The following is a 23,115-nucleotide window of genomic DNA, read 5'->3' as shown; positions in this document are numbered from 1 at the left end:
AAGGTATCCCTTTCCTGACTAAGAACCTGCATCTGTGCCGCCAGGTTGTCCCTCTGCCTTTGAAAGGCACCAGCTTTCTGCCATTCTTCCACAAATTCTGTTTGGGTATCCAAGTCTTTCAGAATCAGTTTGTTGCTCTCTGCCTTCACTCTATCTAGATGACTTTGCAGGGTGGCTACCTGCTCTGTGCATGCCCTGTTGAAGTGTAGTTGTTGCTCCAGCTTTTTCTGGCTCTGCAGTAGGGAGTCCAGACCTTCTTGGTACTCCTTCAGCAAGGCCAGAAATCTGGTATCCCAGTCTGTCTTTTCCTGTTGCAGTATATCCATGTCCTCTTTTATTTTAATGATATACTGCCTACTACCATTTTCTGACTCCTGGCTCCTCTGCAGCCTCTGCTCGGAAGAGACCAGGTCAGATTGGGCCTTCTCTAATGCCATCTGTTGCCTATTCGCCAGATCTTGGCCTTCAGCACATATGCCCTGTATAGCTCCCATATATAAATATAAATATGCTGCTATCCTGACAATCTTGTCGTGCTCATCTTTGGCTTTAGGGGCCATATATAGTTCACTCAGGGCCATATGTAATGGACCCTAATCTCTCCGTTTGTCTGACCCTGTTTCAGTGATCTGGGGCGCGATTGCCTGCAACCACACTGTCTGGTCAAGATAAACCCACTCACCTCTCACAAAAAAATTATGTAAGAGGTGTTCTCTCGCCATTTTGATGTCTACCAGTGTCGTTATTCTGGAAATTGATTTCCTTCCTGACTTACAGAAGTTAGTATTTTATTTTGCAAAACAGACCGTTTCCTTACAGCGTTCCTTTGAGGAGTGCTTTTACAGTGTAATACAGCCTGGTGATCCAACAGGATTTATGTATCCAATCAGTTGGCAAACTGTATTAAGCTGCACAAGTGGTAGAACTAATCCAGATGTCCTGGCTCGAGCCCCCACTCTGTTAAGGGACTTCAATTCATCACTCCAACTAAGTCAGTACCTAGTCTGGGATGCCCAAGGGAAGCCCTTATTTATATATTTTTATGACAAGTTCATAGATCTGGATGATAAACCCTTGTATAACGCCCCTCTCTTTGAATCCCCCCTGACCTCACTGAGCCAAGAAGTAGGTTTGTTTTGCAAATTAAAAGATTTATTGAAAAATTAAACAAGATATATATCACACTTTTATAAATAAATTAATATTTGATAGCACACTTATGAATATAATGTTGATCAACAATTGGTAATGTTACAAAATTGCATACTCTTTTCAATCAGTAAGGAGTTAGTATAGAAAGGATAAGGTAGCAGAGAATACTTTTATGGTTTCAAGGAAAAGCAATGATGTAAAGAATGCAGCGCAGACATAAGCTGATATGGTTTCAACAAGAGATAATATGATCACTTTTTCTTTTGACAAGTCACTCCCCCCCTATGCAATAGCAATATAAGGAGATGGAAGGGGAGCACACAGTTTTCAGGAATACAATCAAATGCAATACAAATTCGAGTCCCCCTTTAGCAAGCCTAGAGCAACCGGTCTGCTTTTAAAACATGCAGAAATACCTTTAATGTGATTTGCAGTGAAGTGAAAATATGCTGAAAATGATTTTAATTCCCTATAGGAGACTCAGGGTAGGTGACAGCTACTTTGAATTAGTTCAGGTCAACACTAGCAATGATTCATGAGGGATTATCAGGTTGAAAACGAATTTCAGCTGTTGCAAGAAGCAGTTATTTTTTTACAAGTGATGAAGTTGAGCTAGTTGCAATTCGCGGCACTTTTTCCGAGTGTGCCGAGTGCCATTACGGAAAACTATAAGAAGTAAAAAGTCGGTTTAGGGCTCGTTGGAAAGCTGATGATCTTAGCTTTAAGATGAAAGTTAAATCTCGTTCCTAGTGGTTCAAAAGATACAGACGATTTTGTGGAGGTAGATTTTCAGAAATTAAATAATGATTCAGAATGGCAAATGACAATTTCACAGCTTTAAAGTCACAGAATTAACACGCGATTTCTAATGCAGTTCTATGCAGGTTGAATTGGATGGGATAAGCTTATTTTAAACTAATAGATGACTATGCACAGTTCTAGCTGGGTACTCACACTATAAATTTGAAATAGGCCATCAAGATCTGGTCAGGTTCGGACTTGACTTCCGGCGGGTGGTTCTGAAGTCACAGCTATCTGGGTCAGCTCTGCTTTGCTGGTTTGGATCTCTGGTTCTGACAAAAGTTCTTGGCACTGCAGAGCGGTCTGGTCTGGGTTTCTGGATACAGCACTGCTTTCTGGGTTCTGGCACAGGGTTCTAGCTAGAAAAACACAGCTCGCCCCCCGCTGTTGAATAGTTTGGTTAGGTTGCAAAAGATTTTGAAGCCTGCTGAAAAGGATTCAGCTTGTGGACTAGGCCTCTCTGCTACAAGTTCTGAAGTCTGGATTCTAAGTTCTGGATATGGTCCTTCTGGATATTGTCCGGTCCGGCAAAATGCTTCGCAAGAAATCAGTTTGAAGTGGAAAGTGAATGTCCCTACCTGGGTCTGAATGGCTCTTTTTATGTCTTTTGAAAATGGGTGTGTGCATGGGCATAACTAAGCCTGCCCCTCACAACTTATCATTGGCCAAGTTCTCCTCTCTCCCTTGATTGGGGGAAGGAAATTGGAGTGTCATCGTAATGAGGTATGTTTATGGGTCAGAAGATCCTCCCCTTGTCGCTTTGCACACAAATCTATTTTTGATCCAAATGCATATTTATCTATGTACATTTTTTCTAATATTATATGTCCAGTTAACATATTTTCTGTAGCACCAAACCATCCGATCCCTGTCTTTGTAAGATGTCGTGTCCACTTCTGACAGAATTCTGCCCTTTTCATCCAGAACACAACCTCTAAACTTTTCCAGAATTTACACAAGTGTGCGCAAGGAATATGGGCATCAGATGACGAAGTGTCAGATTTTTAACATACAGACATTTGGAGTAATACCTTATTTTCCGCTACTACCCCCAGATCATACCACAGAGTCCTAACACCTCTTACAATGTGCACAGAAAAGTCACAGGAATAATGATGTTAATTATATAATTTTGACAGTTTCATGCTATGAATTATCCATCTTTTTAAAATAATGCTCTGGCCCAGATGGGTGTGGTTTAGGTTCCAAAGCACATGGGGAAATTTCTGTCTGTCCCCGCCTCCAAGCTCAGGTGGCTCACAGGGGCACTGCTCCTCCCAGTTTCTTCCAAGAGGAAGCCATTTACACCCCCCTGATTTAGCATTTGCCTGAGCCAAGGAAAGTTCATTGTTCTGTTTTCCTGCAGTCCCAGGTGCCCCTCCTCTGATTCAATCAGAGAAGTGTGATCACCGTTTGGTGGGGGCAGCAGAATGAGCCAGGCCTGTGAACAGTAGGTGTTAAGAATTCCATTAACCGGCAAGGCTTTGAAGTTTCCAGCTAACTCAGGTTCCTTGTCAGCTCCTGAAATACAGGTCCCCAGTCAGGGTTTAGACCGCTAGCGCTGGTTAGTGTCGAGCGCCGGTAAAGCACCCATTTTTTGGGAGCTGTCTTGAATTAATCCATTTCAAAAAGGGGATTTTACTTGATAGTATATGATCCTCGCTTAACATGGCATGGATGTGGATCTGCAGTAGAGTAAAGTAGAACACTCAATCAGAGTTGGATTTTTGTTTGGTGGTTTCGTGCCCATGATCTTAGCAATTTTTGATATTAATAGATTTTGAACAGAACCATCTTTCTTTGCACTGGTTTTTGCTCTGTGTGTAGCCAAAGGATAGGGCCTGGCAACATTGACAGAGGCAAAAATGGATGGCAACCTATTTTTCATGTTTTCCCTGTGCATTTTCTGGTGAGTTCTGGCCATCATGATGTTTTCAATGCCAGTAATGCACAGTTCTGTGGGTAGGGCTTGGATGTATGGGTATAAACATCCCACAGCCCGCCCCTAAACTACTTGGATTGGGCATGGGAGCTAGTCTCCACCTCGCTCTCAGTTGGTTGGATTTCCATGGGGATGATGTCAGGTTTATGAGGTGAGGTTTACAATGTCCCAACACTCCCACATTTACTTTACTTAAAATCTGATTTTGCCAAAAAAAATGTATACACTTGCAATCTCCTGGCAAATTATACCCACAGGTTACATATAATGTGCAGCACAGATTATTCCAAACGTCCAGTATGTGCGACCTTGTTTCACCTTTATGACACATTTTGGTAATTTTACACATTAACGATTTGGCCTAAAATTACACATTTTATACACAAATTCAAATTGTCCCCAGGGATGTATGTACACAATCTCATGTTTGCACATTAATACTTTCCTGGGAATCTGTCATATTTCATAACTTCTGTTCCCCATGCGGCAATGAGTTCTACCAAGTTTTAAAATGTGTCCCACAAAATTATATTTAAGACTGCAAAATTTTTAATTTCTGCTAATTCTTGCTACAGAAATAAGAGTATTTAAAGTTTCTTTATGACATAGTCTCTGGCACCAAAAGGCCGTCCCTTTGTTATTTGATCCTGGTTTTATTTTCTTCCTTCAATTGCAAACAGCTGCCATTTCCTTCCAGGCAAGGGGGTTTCCAATCTTAATTGAAGGTGTTATTGCCCCTTCACACTTGAAAGGTGAGTGTCCCAGGACTGCTATTGTCCTAGCCTGGATCACAGACGAATGTATGATGAGCATGCAAACTTTCATTGTCCTATCCCATTCAAAGTTTTTCAAGCTGGCACTTCGTGTGTACATGTCCTGGATTTATGGGTATCTCCCTTCCTTGGAGGAGTTTCAAGGCCGGCAACTGAAAAAACAGGTTTTCCTGAGAGTTTGCAACTCCAGCCAATGTGTTTTAAACTGTTTAATTTCTTACTTTGGGTCTTCAATTAAAGCAACCTATGACAGAAGATATCCTATGTGTGTATTGTCACCACTAACATAATTCCTTTACATTGCTAAGTAAGCAGGCTTTCATTAACACTTGAGTTTCAAACAGGTCATTTTTTTCTATTCAGTCAGCACAGCACATTTTTCCACATGTGTTAAAAACTGCAATCATTTCTTTCCTTAATTCGGTTTGCAGCTCCTTAGATTGCCACTGTCTTGGCAGCTGTAGTTATTTTCCTTGCAGCAGGACTCTTATCTAAAGTATAGATACATGTATCCTTGACCTGACTCAGAGAGTAAAAAGCCTCTATGAACTGATGCGACTGGATACATTTTGTCAAGAAATAAACATGTGATTTCGGGCCCATGTCACCTCCCCCCGCCAAACGAACACCTGCACTGACTTTCTAGCAAACCCTGCACTTGAGGACTGCCACTTACCGTGTACACTGCAAAGTTATTTTTTGTTTTCCGCAGTACCCCATTTACTGCACACTTTTCGAAACATATCGCACACACGCAGCACTGCTTGCATGTTACTAACTACAAACAAAAACATATAGTTCATGCATACACCCAGGATGCCTGTCATTTACCTTGTACACTTCCACCATAGCCTTCTGCACTTCTTTATGAAAATAGACCTTCTGGCACAGTGTTTGCGCACACACCAGACCCAACAACCTTATAGAGCAATGTCTTTCACTCCACAGTTTCCTTTCCACGGCTCCCATCCAGAAAATGGCTAGATGTGGCACATGGAAGCATGAAAGTACAGCGTAATCCACTGAGTTTTTGTACTAGGAAGGAAGGGGGGAGGCTGCGGGGGTAAGTGTAAAACAGGGAAGGGGTTTGGGTCTGTAGTACACTCTCAGAAAACAAAAGGGTTTTTTATTTAGCCCTGTTTTTGTTATGCACGTGCTTGCTTACATGTTTTTTTTAATCTCTGTTGATGAGGTTCTGTTTGCTTCTCCTCCCGACATTTGTATGACTGAACGTCAACGCTTCACTTACAATTCTACAGGATTATCTGCAAGGCTGCGTGCAGAGTGGCAAACAAAACAGCATTGCCAATGGAGGTAAGAAAATGCCATTTCCTTGGAACCACTGCAAATCTTGCTTGTTAATGCTGTCATAGTTGGTGCAGAACATCCTAGCACTGCACATAAAGTTACACATGCTTCTGTTTATGAAACACCTCCCGACCTCTGGCTGTGGGCAAATTACACTAGCATGGTCCCATGCACCTCTTGGTGGTATGCAGGAGAAAATCACCTTGGAAGTGGGGAAAAACTGCATCACTGCTGTCATCAACTTCTTGAGGTGACGGAGCAAATGTGAGCATGACAGGCACCCCAAATGTAGTGCTCCATAATGCATGACCACAACATCTACAGTACTGATAGAGGCAACACATGTACAAAGGAGAACCATGGCACCGAAACCCCACTCATACACTGTGCCCCAAAAAGCCTCCACTCCTTCCAACTGAAAGTTAGTATCAAAGCCTCTTTCCACAGCATACCTGTGCAGATCTTGTACAAAGGTATCACCCACAATAAGCACTCTGCATCTGTCCATCTCTGTCAACCTCACTGCATCAAGGTTTGGGGAAATAAATCACTGTCCCTTCCTGTGAACCACACCATCAGCAACTGATTGGATAATCCCCACAGTTCCATTTGCAAAGGCACCATGCTCAGAAGGACAGATTGTAGGACGTGCACCTTCCCAGCTCCAGCAAGGGCCACACCCCAGTAAAGCACAGGCACTCATTCCGGTTCCACTATTGTACATACAACACTGCCGCATTAAGTAGTATTCAATAGTCACACCCACATGTAGCATTCACATCCAAGACCTCTGCATCGAACACTATCATTTCTGCACTGAATTGCAGATGTACCTTTACACACTCACTGTATAGATCTTGTGCAATGTGAAAGCATCTCCAGGTAACAGCTCTCCACACCAATGCACAATTTCAGCATCCACATTCACCCACAGTGGCACCCAGCACCACAGACTGCAGGTAGCCATAGTTTTATTTTCCTCCCAGTACTCCACCAACTCCAATGATAAAATACTTCAAAGTGCAGTGCAGTAATTAGTAATCTGTGCAATACACACTTCTCAATATGTTAAAACAGTTCCTCATGAAAGGGTCTTGTAAAGGCCATCTCATAGTTATTTTCCTTGCAGCAGGACTCTTATCTAAAGTATAGATACATGTATCCTTGACCTGACTCAGAGAGTAAAAAGCCTCTATGAACTGATGCGACTGGATACATTTTGTCAAGAAATAAACATGTGTTCCCGTGTGAGGGAAAAATGAAGTTGATTTTGATTTTTCAGAGAGTGGGTTTAACTGGGCCTTTTTACTCACAGTGGTTTCAGAATGACAGGTGGAATTGGCACCAAAGCAGCATTTTGAAAGGGTGAAAATTTTTCATTCTGAAGGGGAATTTTTGGCTTTTTCAGCAATGCAGTGCTGCCGGTTCCCTTGATTCCATGTGTATGCCTCAAAACACACTGGCATACTTTTTCAGTGCGTCCCCTTGTTCCATTTTGCCTGAAGTGTGTGAGGCAAGATGGTGCAGCCATGTTTCTGTTGGTGCCAAAATGCAGTTTTGAGGTCCTGGTGCGCCCAGGAGTCAGCACAGCCAGGTTGCTGTTTCTTGCGCAAATGCAGCTCAATGATGTTGGGCAATGCATTGAGGGGGTCAATATATCCCACATTATGGATGAGAAAAACACCTTGGCAGTGGGAAAAATCCTCTTCACTAGATTTAGCAACCTCTTCAGAAGACGGAACAAGCCTAAACAAGACACGTAGCCAATATGCATGCCACCATAGTGGATGATGATAACATCTAGCAAACGCTGGTTCTGGAAGCACCTCAAAGCCTTTCTCTTAGTGTCCACTGTTTCTGCTCCTCTCCCCGGCTAACTGCCTGACGTAAACTGATTCTGCACTGGTTAGCTGGCAACTCTGTGATTTCGGGCCCATGTCACCTCCCCCCGCCAAACGAACACCTGCACTGACTTTCTAGCAAACCCTGCACTTGAGGACTGTTTTCTGTATGTCTAACAGTGCATCCACCACCTGTTGTGTGCTCTTATCAGTGCACTTGGCACAATTGGCCCGTATTTTAACTTATTGCCATTTGTTCTTCTTCCCATGTACTGTACCTTCCCCTCCCTCCACCCATGCACTTGAGCGATCTAAGTCACACCTGTCCTAGTAGGGTCATTGTCTCTGTCTCCCCTCTGTTTCCCCTCCCTTGCCTCATTGTGCTTTGCTAGACATGTGTGTAGGTGCATTACGAATGCCATAGCATACAATTACACATCATATGATATCATACACACAATGCATGCACCACAGTAGGACGCCTGCCACTTACCGTGTACACTGCAAAGTTATTTTTTGTTTTCCGCAGTACCCCATTTACTGCACACTTTTCAAAACATATCACACACACGCAGCACTGCTTGCATGTTACTAACTACAAACAAAAACATATAGTTCATGCATACACCCAGGATGCCTGTCATTTACCTTGTACACTTCCACCATAGCCTTCTGCACTTCTTTATGAAAATAGACCTTCTGGCACAGTGTTTGCGCACACACCAGACCCAACAACCTTATAGAGCAATGTCTTTCACTCCACAGTTTCCTTTCCACGGCTCCCATCCAGAAAATGGCTGGATGTGGCACATGGAAGCATGAAAGTACAGCGTAATCCACTGAGTTTTTGTACTAGGAAGGGAGGGGGGAGGCTGCGGGGGTAAGTGTAAAACAGGGAAGGGGTTTGGGTCTGTAGTACTGTCTCAGAAAACAAAAGGGTTTTTTATTTAGCCCTGTTTTTGTTATGCACGTGCTTGCTTACATGTTTTTTTTAATCTCTGTTGATGAGGTTCTGTTTGCTTCTCCTCCCGACATTTGTATGACTGAACGTCAACGCTTCACTTACAATTCTACAGGATTATCTGCAAGGCTGCGTGCAGAGTGGCAAACAAAACAGCATTGCCAATGGAGGTAAGAAAATGCCATTTCCTTGGAACCACTGCAAATCTTGCTTGTTAATGCTGTCATAGTTGGTGCAGAACATCCTAGCACTGCACATAAAGTTACACATGCTTCTGTTTATGAAACACCTCCCGACCTCTGGCTGTGGGCAAATTATACTAGCATGGTCCCATGCACCTCTTGGTGGTATGCAGGAGAAAATCACCTTGGAAGTGGGGAAAAACTGCATCACTGCTGTCATCAACTTCTTGAGGTGACGGAGCAAATGTGAGCATGACAGGCACCCCAAATGTAGTGCTCCATAATGCATGACCACAACATCTACAGTACTGATAGAGGCAACACATGTACAAAGGAGAACCATGGCACCGAAACCCCACTCATACACTGTGCCCCAAAAAGCCTCCACTCCTTCCAACTGAAAGTTAGTATCAAAGCCTCTTTCCACAGCATACCTGTGCAGATCTTGTACAAAGGTATCACCCACAATAAGCACTCTGCATCTGTCCATCTCTGTCAACCTCACTGCATCAAGGTTTGGGGAAATAAATCACTGTCCCTTCCTGTGAACCACACCATCAGCAACTGATTGGATAATCCCCACAGTTCCATTTGCAAAAGCACCATGCTCAGAAGGACAGATTGTAGGACGTGCACCTTCCCAGCTCCAGCGAGGGCCACACACCAGTAAAGCACAGGCACTCATTCCGGTTCCACTATTGTACATACAACACTGCCGCATTAAGTAGTATTCAATAGTCACACACACATGTAGCATTCACATCCAAGACCTCTGCATCGAACACTATCATTTCTGCACTGAACTGCAGATGTACCTTTACACACTCACCGTATAGATCTTGTGCAATGTGAAAGCATCTCCAGGTAACAGCTCTCCACACCAATGCACAATTTCAGCATCCACATTCACCCACAGTGGCACCCAGCACCACAAACTGCAGGTAGCCATAGTTTTATTTTCCTCCCAGTACTCCACCAACTCCAATGATAAAATACTTCAAAGTGCAGTGCAGTAATTAGTAATCTGTGCAATACACACTTCTCAATATGTTAAAACAGTTCCTCATGAAAGGGTCTTGTAAAGGCCATCTCATAGCAAACGGAAATGCTAGCATGTGGGTCCCTAATGGGCAAAACGTGCAATGACCTACACCATGTGCTTGTGAACGCATAGCACCTCACTTTGGTTTTTCCACCAAGTGTAAAATGCGCTCCACCCCCATTATTGAAAGGTCACCATCCTCGGAGAGATGCAGAGGCAACCCTGCATGGCTGCAGTATGGTGTGCTGGCTGTTGTCAAGGGATAGGCTCTTCGGTGCATGGCCAAGTACCTGATAGTCTAGGCAGTACCCACAACCAGCACAACATAATAGCCTCATGAAGGGGAACCTTTGCCATACACCACAATACACAAACGTAACATAGGAGGGGTGGTGCAAAGGGCAACTCATGCCAAATGCAAATAGCACCATGTGGCTCCCTAATGACCAAGTTGGTGGCATAATGTACATCATATGGTACTGGACGCATATCAGGTCATGTGTGCTGTTCTACCACATCTACAAGGTCCCGCAGAACCATTTTCTGAACGTCACCACCATCGGAGATATGCATACATAAAACTGCATGTCTGCGTTATGGTGGCGTGCTATGGTGCAGGCCTAGGCTCTTCGGTGCCTGGCCTATGGCCTACGGTCTAGGCCTTGGCCACACCCACCAGAACATAACAGAGTCATGCAGGTGAACAAGTAGCCAGGTACATGCAGGTCACCGCTAGCCACCTCTAAGCATCCACTACTTCACCACTGCACCCACAGGATACACTAGAGGAGTCGTCACTCCATCAGGTCCAGGCACGTACTAAACAGTGTAAGAATTGCAACCATTCCCCACAACCATGTAATGATCACAAACCGTACACCAAAGGCAACAGTGTGAAACCTACTTCAACCCAGGACGCATATTTGGTGGTGCAAGGTGGCCACCCATTCATCGAAGGGGCTACGGGGTTAGCACAAGCAACACACTATACTGCAGTGTACGTTTCAAGGCTCATGTGGTCTTCATTGTACTCCCCTTCTGCCATTGCTCTAACATCACCGACCGCTAGGGCCACACCACACACAGCACACCCTAGTACAACCCATGTTTTACTCCTCATGTCATGTGTAATGCACTCCCCATCTGTAATTGCTCCTGCCAACTTTCAGCATGGCTACATCTTTACATGTCTGGCTCCATGACATTGTGTTGCCTGTGCTAAACGGTACGTGAGTGGCTGTGTACATTATCCATACTGCAATTTTCTGATGCTCATGACTTCCTTTCATGGTGCAATGTGTCCAAACACTTTCTCAAGCAAGGGTCTTATAAGGTCCTAACTGTAGCAAATGCAAATGGTGACATGTGGCTCCCTATTGTGCAACAGGGGCAATGATGAACACCATATGCTAATCTACTCAAAGCTACTCACCAACTACAAATGAATGCAGAGTGACAACTGGATTGCTGCATTATGTAGTGGTGGCTGTGATGAAGGCCTTGACTGTTGGGTGCATGGCATACAACCTTCGGCCATGCACCCAACAGTCTAGGCCTTGGCGATACTCACCACAAAATAACAGAGCCATGCAGGCGACCATGTAGGCATGTGCCAGAAATCACAAAGGCAACATACGCACCAGCACTTCCACCCAACCGCCGCATCATAAAGCAGGGAGGCAAGGACACGTCTTCCACTCACCATAATGCAGAAACGTCACTGTGTTTGTCACAGCTACCGACTTCCATTCACAAAGCATTATGAGCATGTCAACCAAACAAGACAATCTTCACAATATTGGGCCTCCTCCCAACACTCTAGTACATGCATAGAACCTATGGGTTTAAATGAAACAAGGCTGGAAGGAGCATTGCTTTACTGTTAGACCCATTGCTATCATAGTGGTGCCAAGGTTCCCAAGAGTATCTACTCAAAGTTGCATTTTAAATTGAAGAAGAATTCACCTTCATATTTGGGATTAATCCCATTTCCATTGCTGGTGGAAGCAATTGGGCTCCACAGCAAACAGTCCTGTTGTTACCTATGACGCGATCACGGCAAAAGTAAAACCAAAAAGGTTCCTGTGACGTCACGCGTACCGTGACGCGTGACGTCATCAATGTAAATGTAAAGGAGCAGATTCATGGAATTAGTGTGCGCTGAAATTTTCAGCGCAAGCATGCGAAAGCGTGCAAATCGCAGTGCCAGTGCGAAAATCGCAGCGAAACCGATGCACAGCGATTCATTGAAGTCTGTGCACGAGGAAATTGCAGGATGTGCGCCACAATTCTGCATGGCGCATGCTAGCGCACACGTCTCCAAACAGCGTGCGCTAAGCGCACAGCGAAATCGCACATAGCGCGGTGCACACAACAAAAGTAGGAGGAACAGGGGGCGTGACATGCGGAATGGGGAACAACTTGTGAAAATGTGGGCATCACGGGGGAAGAACAGGAGGCAAGTGCGCGGAACACCCACACGCTCGCCTACAACACATATTCATGGAATCGTATAGGGCACACCAGCGCACGGGCAAAGACGCGCACAGGCCTAAACACGTCTGCCACACGAAGGCAGGCGGTAGCACCACTGCGCATGAAAAAAATGTGCGCTAACAAAAATCACGTACATACAGCTATGATGAATGTCCCATACTGTGTCCCTCTAGGACAAATGACGTGCAAAGGGGTACACGACAAACACGGACACCCGCTGTGTGAAAAATAGCATGTGCATGTATTTCGGGGGTGCGTGGGAAGTTTCACACGCGATAGGCCTTGGGTGAGTGGGGTACGTGTATAACTGGGGTTCGCGTGGATTTTCATACACGCTTGGATCCGGGTACGCTTATGTATGGGGTGCGCGGGAAGTTTCACACGCGAAAGGGCCTGTGCGAGTGGGGTACGTGTATTTCTGGGGTGCGCGGGAAGTTTCACACGTGAAAGGGCCTGTGCGAGTGGGGTACGGGTATTTCTGGTTTACGCTTGGAGTTACACACACGATAGGCCCTGTGCGAGTGGGGTACGTGTATTCCTGGGGTTCGGGGAAGTCTCACACGCGATTTCAGCAGGGTACGTGTATTTCGGGGGTGCCGGGGGAGTCCTACACGTGAATTGGCAGTGTGGGTCCTCCCAGGTGTTCCCTCTGCACCCTCCACGGCCCCTGCAGGCAGCCCACACCACAAGGGACTACCCTGCACCCCTGGTCATGTCCCACAGGCAGCCCATCCACCATGGGCATGCCCCCCAGCCAAGCCACATGTCACCTTGCACTACTGATCACCAAACATGACCCCCTGCACCCCCACCCCCCAGCAGTGCAGGGCACCTGCCAGCAGGCCTTGACACATGTCTCCCAGCCAACACGTCATCACAATCCAGATCCCTGGCTCTTATGGCCACACAAATCCCACCCCACAGCCCCCCAGTCCAAACACCCAACCAAGCTTTACATCCACTCCAAATTGAAATCCCCATTACATGATAGATCACAAATAAGCAGTATGCGCAGAAGTACAAGTCTGTTCGACCCACACAATGGCAACACATGACTGAGAAAACCCACATTGTGACATGCATGAAACCAATGAGAGAAGACCACACATTGAAGTAAGAAACAAAAATGTAATCAAGTCAAAATGAAGGGAATGAAATAAAAACACACAATAATGCCAATAATAAGGAAAATGCAGCATGTCCCAAAACATTATAAATAAAAAAATGAGAATCCAAATTAATCCAAATGAAAATGTGTCCAAAGTCACCGTCCAACAAAGCAAATCCAAAGGGAAAGAAAAGCGTAATATCCATTGCTCCATGGTGAAGAAAAATAAAGATGAAGGAGAAAAATCTACTGTAAAACTATGTACAAATAGCAAATCCAGGGTCCGTGAGCCCAACGACATAAATGAAACCTACAATGAAACCTACCTAATTACTAACTATATACAAAAATGTGGGGCATAGTCCATGCGCCCCAAATTAAAGAAAAAAGAAATGAAACTTAACACTAATGAACTATATACAATGGCGGCGGGCAAGTCCAACGGCTCACTTGTTGATGTCATGGGCGAGGGCATCATTGAACTCCTGTTCAACGTCTTAGAGGCGGGCCTGTTCTCTGGCCCCGAGGTCTCGCAGGGATAACGCCATGTCCACCTACGAATTCCCTCGAGGCACTCAGCCCGCCTCAGCGCCCTGCGCATGGAGTTCTCCGCCCTGACCATCGTGAGCCGTGCCGCCTCCGCCCGCCGCCGCTCCGCACCTATCTGCTGGCCCAACCGCTGCCACACGGAAGACACACCCATTCCAGGGTCCTCCTGCCCTCCGGCCGATGCCTGCCCCTCTGATGTACATTGCCCCGAGCCATGATGCCTCCCACGTTGAGCCTGCCGCTGCCTCTGACGCAACTGCCTCTGCCAGCACGACAGCATCCAGGCTGATGGAATCCACCGACGCCGTCGTGCACGTGCCCTGCTCAATGATGCCGGTACATCCTCCATCTGCTGGGGTCCAGTTGCTGTGGTGTCCACCACTGTTGGACCTCCGACTCCTGACTGTTGCAGGGATAGGATCCCCACCGAGCTGGCTGCGTTGGTCAGGGCAGGTCCACAGGGGGCCCTGGTGGCATCTGGGCCGGAAGACGGCATGGAGAATGACTGGCGCATAGTCTCCACAGAGGAGGAGAGGGGCGCCAGATTGGCCGACACATGTGCAAGACCCTCGACCATGGACACTCCCAACTGCTCTTCGTGATGACGGGCGTGCTCCCCCCGGGAAGCACGTACGTCATCACGAATGTCACGCGTGCGCAACGCAACACCAATCAGGACCTTCTCCATGTGGCCAGGGGTCCCCTCGTCCGCAGGTAGAGGAGTGTCAGATGACATGGACATCCCCCCTACCTGTGGAGGGCCTGGGATGGGGCATCCATGCTGGAGCATGGTGGTGCAGTCACAGGGTCAGGGACAGCGACATGCACAGGCCCCTCCGCGGTGACCTGTGCTGCCTCCTGCCCCTGGCCCTGGACTGCACCACTTGAACCAGTGGTACCACCCCGATCAGGCCCCATGTGTGGCTCAGTAGCGACCTCCTCCTCCTCTGTGGAAACCACCAACCTGGATGGCTCCACACCGTCTTCCGCCATTGCAAACCCCTGTGGGGGCTCACCCACCCCTTCCGCTGCAGCCGTAGTGGCAGACGCAGCACCAGTCCCCTCACTCCCGGACGATGGTAAATTCTGGGAGGGTGACTGGGCCTTGCGTCGCCGGCCGGTGGGGGCATCCCCGCCGCTTTGCTCCACAGCGCCGTCTCCACCCTCTTCATCACTTGCCGCTGTGTAGAGGGAGACATAGAACACAGGCATCAGGGTACTGTACAATGGTCCCCTAGACAGGAAGCAATAGCAGATGAGTGGGACTGTCAAACATCACTTCCATCATGTCCCTCCACAACACATGGGTCAGTGCAGGCAAAACACATGCAGTAACAGACATGGTGCATGCTATGAACATTAGCATACATGTCCAAGGGACTCTTGAAACATACAATGCTGGTTTGAAACTCACATGCATCATGAGACATGCCTATCAAATGCACACACTTCACCCTAGTTTCATCCATCTGGCCTCGTACACCCCAGACACAGTGGATACAAGGATGAGTAGGCTGCATCAGTGAATCTGAACATTGTCACAGACATGTGTCATGCATCCATGGCATTTCCAAGTCACAGACACGCAAGTCAGACACACAGACATGGACACCATACATGTCCATGACAGCAGCACCCATCTCTCACACCCCATCCATGTCCAATAACAGAGAGAGGCATGCATTAATGTGTGCATTCCCCATGCTGCTCCGCATGTTGCATTGTAACACATGCACCAACCATGTGCTTCACACATTACTGGTCTCACATGCATGACCATGAGGTCCCTGCACACACACATACGTACATGGCCTATGTCACACATACAGGCAAGTATAAGACAACCAGCACCCTGCAACATACCCTGTCTCACACAGCAATGCTTGGCCACTTACCGCTCAACTCCGGAAGGGTCTGCCTCCGAAGGATCTGACGTGTTGGCTGGGGGACATGTGTCAGGGCCTGCTGGCAGGTGCCTGTCAATGATGGGTGGGTGGGGGTGCAGAGGGACATGTGTGGGACATGTGTGGGGGCCTGCTGGCAGGTGCCCTGCACTGCTGGGGGGTGGGGTGCTGGGGAACATGAGTGGGGGCCTGCTGGCAGGTGCCCCTGACTGCTGGGGGGTGGGGGTCCTGGGGGACATGAGTGGGACATGAGCGGGGGCCTGCTGGCAGGTGCCCTGCACTGCTGGGGGGTGGAGGTGCTGGGGGACATGAGTGGGGCATGTGTGGGGGCCTGCTGGCAGGTGCCCCTGACTGCTGGGGGGTGGGGGTGCAGGGGGACATGAGTGGGACATGAGTGGGGGCCTGCTGGCAGGTGCCCTGCACTGCTGGGGGGTGGGGGTGCTGGGGGACAAGTGTGGGGGCCTGCTGGCAAGTGCCCCTGACTGCTGGGGGGTGGGGGTGCTTGGGGACATGAGTGGGGGCCTGCTGGCAGGTGCCCCTGACTGCTGGGGGGTGGGGGTGCTGGGGGACACGAGTGGGACATGAGTGGGGGCCTGCTGGCAGGTGCCCTGCACTGCTGGGGGTGGGGTGCTGGGGGACATATGTGGGGGCCTGCTGGCAGGTGCCCCTGACTGCTGGGGGGTGGGGGTGCAGGGGGACATGAGTGGGACATGAGCGGGGGCCTGCAGGCAGGTGCCCTGCACTGCTGGGAGGTGGGGGTGCTGGGAGACATGAGTGGGACATGTGTGGGGGCCTGCTGGCAGGAGCCCCTGACTGATGGGGTGGGGGTGCTGGGGGACATGTGTGGGGGCCTGCTGGCAGGTGCCCCTGACTGCTGGGGGGGTGCAGGGGGACATGTGTGGGGGCCTGCTGGCAGGTGCCCCATGAGTGGGACATGAGTGGGGGCCTGCTGGCAGGTGTACCTGACTGCTGGGGGGTGGGGGTGCCGGGGGACATGAGTGGGACATGAGTGGAGGCCTGCTAGCAGGTGCCCCTGACTGCTGGGGGGTGGTGGTGCTGGGGGACATCAGTGGGACATGTGTGGGGGCCTGCTGGCAGGTGCCCCTGACTGCTGGGGGGTCGGGGTGCAGGGGGACATGTGTGGGGGCCTGCTGGCAGGTGCCCCTGACTGCTGGGGGTGGGGGTGCTGGGGGACAAGTGTGGGGGCCTGTTGGCAGGTGCCCCTGACTGCTCAGGGGGTGGGGTGCAGGGGGACATGTGTGGGGGCCTGCTGTCAGGTGTTCCTGATTTCTGGGGGGTGGGGGTGCTGGGGGACATGAGTGGGACATGAGTGGGGGCCTGCTGGCAGGTGCCCCTGACTGCTGGGGGGTGGGGTGCTGGGGGACATGAGTGGGATATGAGTGGGGGCCTGATGGTAGGTGCCCCTGACTGCTGGGGGTTGGGGGTGCTGGGGGACATGAGTGGGGCATGTGTGGTGGCCTGCTGGCAGGTGCCCCTGACTGCTGGGGGGTGGGGGTGCTGGGGGACATGAGTGGGACATGAGCGGGGGCCTGCTGGCAGGTGCCCTGCACTGCTGGGGGGTGGAGGTGCTGGGGGACATGAGTGGGGCATGTGTGGGGGCCTGCTGGCAGGTGCCCCTGACTGCTGGGGGGTGGGGTGCAGGGGGACATGAGTGGGACATGAGTGGGGGCCTGCTGGCAGGTGCCCTGCACTGCTGGGGGGTGGGGGTGCTGGCGGACAAGTGTGGGGCCTGCTGGCAGGTGCCCCTGACTGCTGGGGGGTGGGGGTGCTTGGGGACATGAGTGGGGGCCTGCTGGCAGGTGCCCCTGACTGCTGGGGGGTGGGGGTGCTGGGGGACACGAGTGGGACATGAGTGGGGGCCTGCTGGCAGGTGCCCTGCACTGCTGGGGGTAGGGGTGCTGGGGGACATATGTGGGGGCCTGCTGGCAGGTGCCCCTGACTGCTGGGGGGTGGGGGTGCAGGGGGACATGAGTGGGACATGAGTGGGGGCCTGCAGGCAGGTACCCTGCACTGCTGGGAGGTGGGGGTGCTGGGAGACATGAGTGGGACATGTGTGGGGGCCTGCTGGCAGGAGCCCCTGACTGATGGGGGTGGGGGTGCTGGGGGACATGTGTGGGGGCCTGCTGGCAGGTGCCCCTGACTGCTGGGGGGGTGCAGGGGGACATGTGTGGGGGCCTGCTGGCAGGTGCCCCATGAGTGGGACATGAGTGGGGGCCTGCTGGCAGGTGTACATGACTGCCTGGGGGTGGGGGTGCTGGGGGACAAGTGTGGGGGCCTGTTGGCAGGTGCCCCTGATTGCTCGGGGGGTGGGGTGCAGGGGGACATGTGTGGGGGCCTGCTGGCAGGTGTTCCTGATTTCTGGGGGGTGGGGGTGCTGGGGGACATGAGTGGGGGCCTGCTGGCAGGTGCCCCTGACTGCTGGGGGGTGGGATGCTGGGGGACATGAGTGGGATATGAGTGGGGGCCTGATGGTAGGTGCCCCTGACTGCTGGGGGGTGGGGGTGCTGGGGGACATGAGTGGGACATGAGTGGGGGCATGCTGGCAGGTGCCCTGCACTGCTGGGGGGTGGGGGTGCTGGGAGACATGAGTGGGACATGAGTGGGGTCCTGCTGGAAGGTGCCCTGCACTGCTGGGGGGTGGGGGTGCTGGGGGACATGTGTGGGGGCCTGCTGGCAGGTGCCCCTGACTGCTGGGGGCTGGGGGTGCTTGGGGAAATGAGTGGGGGCCTGCTGGCAGGTGCCCCTGACTGCTGGGGGGTGGGGGTGCTGGGGGACATGAGTGGGACCTGAGTGTGGGCCTGCTGGCAGGTGCCCCTGACTGCTGGGGGTGGGGGTGCTAGGAGACATGAGTGGGACATGTGTGGGGGCCTGCTGGCAGGTGCCCCTGACTGCTGGGGGGTGGGGGTGCTAGGGGACATGTGTGGGGGCCTGCTGGCAGGTGCCCTGCACTGCTAGGGGGTGGGGGTGCAGGGAGACATGAGTGGGACATGAGTGGGGGCCTGCTGGCAGGTGCCCTGCACTGCTGGGGGGTGGGGTGCAGGGAGACATGATTGGGACATGAGTGGGGGCCTGCTGGCAGGTGCCCTGCACTGCTGGGGGTTGGGGGTGCTGGGGGACATGTGTGGGGGCCTGCTGGCAGGTGCCCCTGACTGCTGGGGGGTGGGGGTGCTTGGGGACATGAGTGGGGGCCTGCTGGCAGGTGCCCCTGACTGCTGGGGGGTGGGGGTGCTGGGGGACATGAGTGGGACATGAGTGTGGGCCTGCTGGCAGGTGCCCTGCACTGCTGGGGGGTAGGGGTGCTGGGGGACATGTGTGGGGGCCTGCTGGCAGGTGCCCCTGACTGCTGGGGGGTGGGGGTGCAGGGGGACATGAGTGGGACATGAGTGGGGGCCTGCAGGCAGGTGCCCTGCACTGCTGGAGGGTGGGGGTGCTGGGCGACATGAGTGGGACATGTGTGGGGGCCTGCTGGCAGGAGCCCCTTACTGATGGGGGGTGGGTGTGCAGGGGGACATGTGTAGGGGCCTGCTGGCAGGTGCCCCTGAATGCTGGGGGGTGGGTGTGTTGGGGAACATGAGTGGGACATGAGTGGGGGCCTGCTGGCAGGTGTCCCTGACTGCTGGGCAGTGGGGGTGCCGGGGGACATGAGTGGGACATGAGTGGGGGCCTGCTGGCAGGTGCCCCTGACTGCTGGGGGGTCGGGGTGCAGGGGGACATGTGTGGGGGCCTGCTGGCAGGTGCCCCTGACTGCTGTGGGGTGGGGGTGCAGGGGGACATGTGTGGGGGCGTGCTGGCAGGTGCCCCTGACTGCTGGGGGGTGGGGGTGCTGGGGGACATGAGTGGGACATGAGTGGGGGCCTGCTGGCAGGTGCCCTGCACTGCTTGGGGGTGGGGGTGCAGGGGGACATGTGTGGGGGACTGCTGGCAGGTGCCCCTGACTGATGGGGGCTGTGGGTGCATGGGGACATGTGTGGGGGCCTGCTGACAGGTGCCCCTGACTGCTGGGGGGTGTGGGTGCTGGGGGACATGTGTGGGGGCCTGCTGGCAGGTGCCCCTGACTGCTGTGGGGTGGGGGTGCAGGGGGACATGTGTGGGGGCCTGCTGGCAGGTGCCCCTGACTGCTGGGGGGTGGGGGTGCTGGGGGACATGAGTCGGACATGAGTGGGGGCCTGCTGGCAGGTGCCCCTGACTGCTGGGGGGTGGGGGTGCTGGGGGACATGAGTGGGGGCCTGCTGGCAGATGCCCCTGACTGCTGGGGGTTGGGGGTGCTGGGGGACATGTGTGAGGGCCTGCTGGCAGGTGCCCCTGACTGCTGGGGGGTGGGGGTGCAGGGGGACATGAGTTGGACATGAGTGGGGCCTGGTGGAGGGTGCCCCTGACTGCTGGGGGGTGGGGGTGCAGGGGGACATGAGTTGGACATATTTTTCAAGGAACCTGGGATTGGTAAACCTAGGTCTCCTGGGGGCAACCAGACGTGGTCTCCCTCTCACTGTGCTTAGAGAGGCATCAGCTTCACCTCACTGATGATCCCCAACAACGGTGAAACACGTGTATCGGGTTGCTGGTGATACTCTCGTTCAGGTTGGAATTGCCATTGCATTTCGGTGCTGGACTGCCCCTGGGCAGGACAAAGACTGATATGCAAATGGATATTTCCCATCTGTGAAAGGCACAGTGAGTAAAAGCAGTGGCTGCGAACTCTCAAGTGGTTAATAACCACTGAACAGGTTATCAAGTCTGTTCTTTCGAGAGAGGGGTGCCCGCTACCTTTGCAAAACTATTTTTCAAGGAACCTGGGATTGGTAACCCTAGGTCTCCTGGGGGCAACCAGACGTGGTCTCCCTCTCACTGTGCTTAGAGAGGCATCAGCTTCACCTCACTGATGATCCCCAACAAGGGTGAAACACGTGTATGGGGTTGCTGGTGGTACTCTCGTTCAGGTTGGAATTGCCATTGCATTTCGGTGCTGGACTGCCCCTGGGCAGGACAAAGACTGATATGCAAATGGATATTTCCCATCTGTGAAAGGCACAGTGAGTAAAAGCAGTGGCTGCGAACTCTCAAGTGGTTAATAACCACTGAACAGGTTATCAAGTCTGTTCTTTCGAGAGAGGGGCGCCCGCTACCTTTGCAAAACTATTTTTCAAGGAACCTGGGATTGGTAACCCTAGGTCTCCTGACGCAACCAGACGTGGTCTCCCTCTCACTGTGCTTAGAGAGGCATCAGCTTCACCTCACTGATGATCCCCAACAAGGGTGAAACAGGTGTATGGGGTTGCTGGTGGTACTCTCATTCAGGCTGGAATTGCCATTGCATTTCGGGGCTGGACTGCCCCTGGGCAGGACAAAGACTGATATGCAAATGGATATTTCCCATCTGTGAAAGGCACAGTGAGTAAAAGCAGTGGCTGCGAACTCTCAAGTGGTTAATAACCACTGAACAGGTTATCAAGTCTGTTCTTTCGAGAGAGGGGCGCCCGCTACCTTTACAAAACTATTTTTCAAGGAACCTGGGATTGGTAACCCTAGGTCTTCTGGGGGCAACCAGACGTGGTCTCCCTCTCACTGTGCTTAGAGAGGCATCAGCTTCACCTCATTGATGATCCCCAACAAGGGTGAAACACGTGTATGGGGTTGCTGGTGGTACTCTCGTTCAGGTTGGAATTGCCATTGCATTTCGGTGCTGGACTGCCCCTGGGCAGGACAAAGACTGATATGCAAATGGATATTTCCCATCTGTGAAAGGCACAGTGAATAAAAGCAGTGGCTGCGAACTCTCAAGTGGTTAATAACCACTGAACAGGTTATCAAGTCTGTTCTTTCGAGAAAGGGGCGCCCGCTACCTTTGCAAAACTATTTTTCAAGGAACCTGGGATTGGTAACCCTAGGTCTCCTGGGGGCAACCAGACGTGGTCTCCATCTCACTGTGCTTAGAGAGGCATCAGCTTCACCTCACTGATGATCCCCAACAAGGGTGAAACACGTGTATGGGGTTGCTGGTGGTACTCTCGTTCAGTTTGGAATTGCCATTGCATTTCGGTGCTGGACTGCCCCTGGGCAGGAAAAAGAATGATATGCAAATGGATATTTCCCATCTGTGAAAGGCACAGTGAGTAAAAGCAGTGGCTGCGAACTCTCAAGTGGTTAATAACCACTGAACAGGTTATTAAGTCTATTCTTTCGAGAGAGGGGCGCCCGCTACCTTTGCAAAACTATTTTTCAAGGAACCTGGGATTGGTAACCCTAGGTCTCCTGGGGGCAACCAGACGTGGTCTCCCTCTCACTGTGCTTAGAGAGGCAGTACTATACCAACATAAGCCATATGCTGTGGTTGGACTAGTAATGCACTTTTCAAACCAAACTATTGACCAAGCCACAACCAGTTAATTAGTTTGGTATTTGAATTATCCAGAATTCAAAATTATCTTACATCAAATTTCCTTTTCCCCATAGGATTTCTAATTACCAGAAATGGTGTTCTTGAAATTGATGCTTCAAACTTATTGTCCTCAACAAGCTTAAATTCCACAACATCAATCAATGTCATTAAGGTAAGAGATCTAACTAAATAGGAGCGCACAATACTGTCTTACTGTACCAACTGCCTTCTAGTGTGTTATCACAACCACTCTCCCATATTTTAGGATTAAGATATATCAGAATATTAAATAGTCACCGTGATTGGAAGCACTTGTGAAGATAACTGAGATCTACGCAATTCAACAATTGTGAATGGGTTCAATGACCTTGGATTAACCTTAGGGTGAGTCAGATCTAATCTCATTACTTTGTTAGATTCATTTCATCTTTGTCAGACCCACCAATACAATCACAAACATTTATTTTAACATAGATTCACTGGACAATCTCTTTCCTGCACTTGAGCAGGTTCAAATCTATCATAGACACACTTAATATAGTCTGTATCAGGTGCTGGTGTGTGTGCATTTCACGATCTCACAAATACTGGTAAACAATGCACTATTATATCAAAGGCACGAGGAGCGACACATAATGTTTAATAAGGACATTTTGTAA

The sequence above is a fragment of the Ambystoma mexicanum genome, chromosome 9, assembly GCF_040938575.1.
Source record: "Ambystoma mexicanum isolate Mex_15411 chromosome 9, UKY_AmexF1_1, whole genome shotgun sequence".
Taxonomy (NCBI): domain Eukaryota; kingdom Metazoa; phylum Chordata; class Amphibia; order Caudata; family Ambystomatidae; genus Ambystoma; species Ambystoma mexicanum.
Note: the sequence above shows the minus strand (reverse complement) of the source record.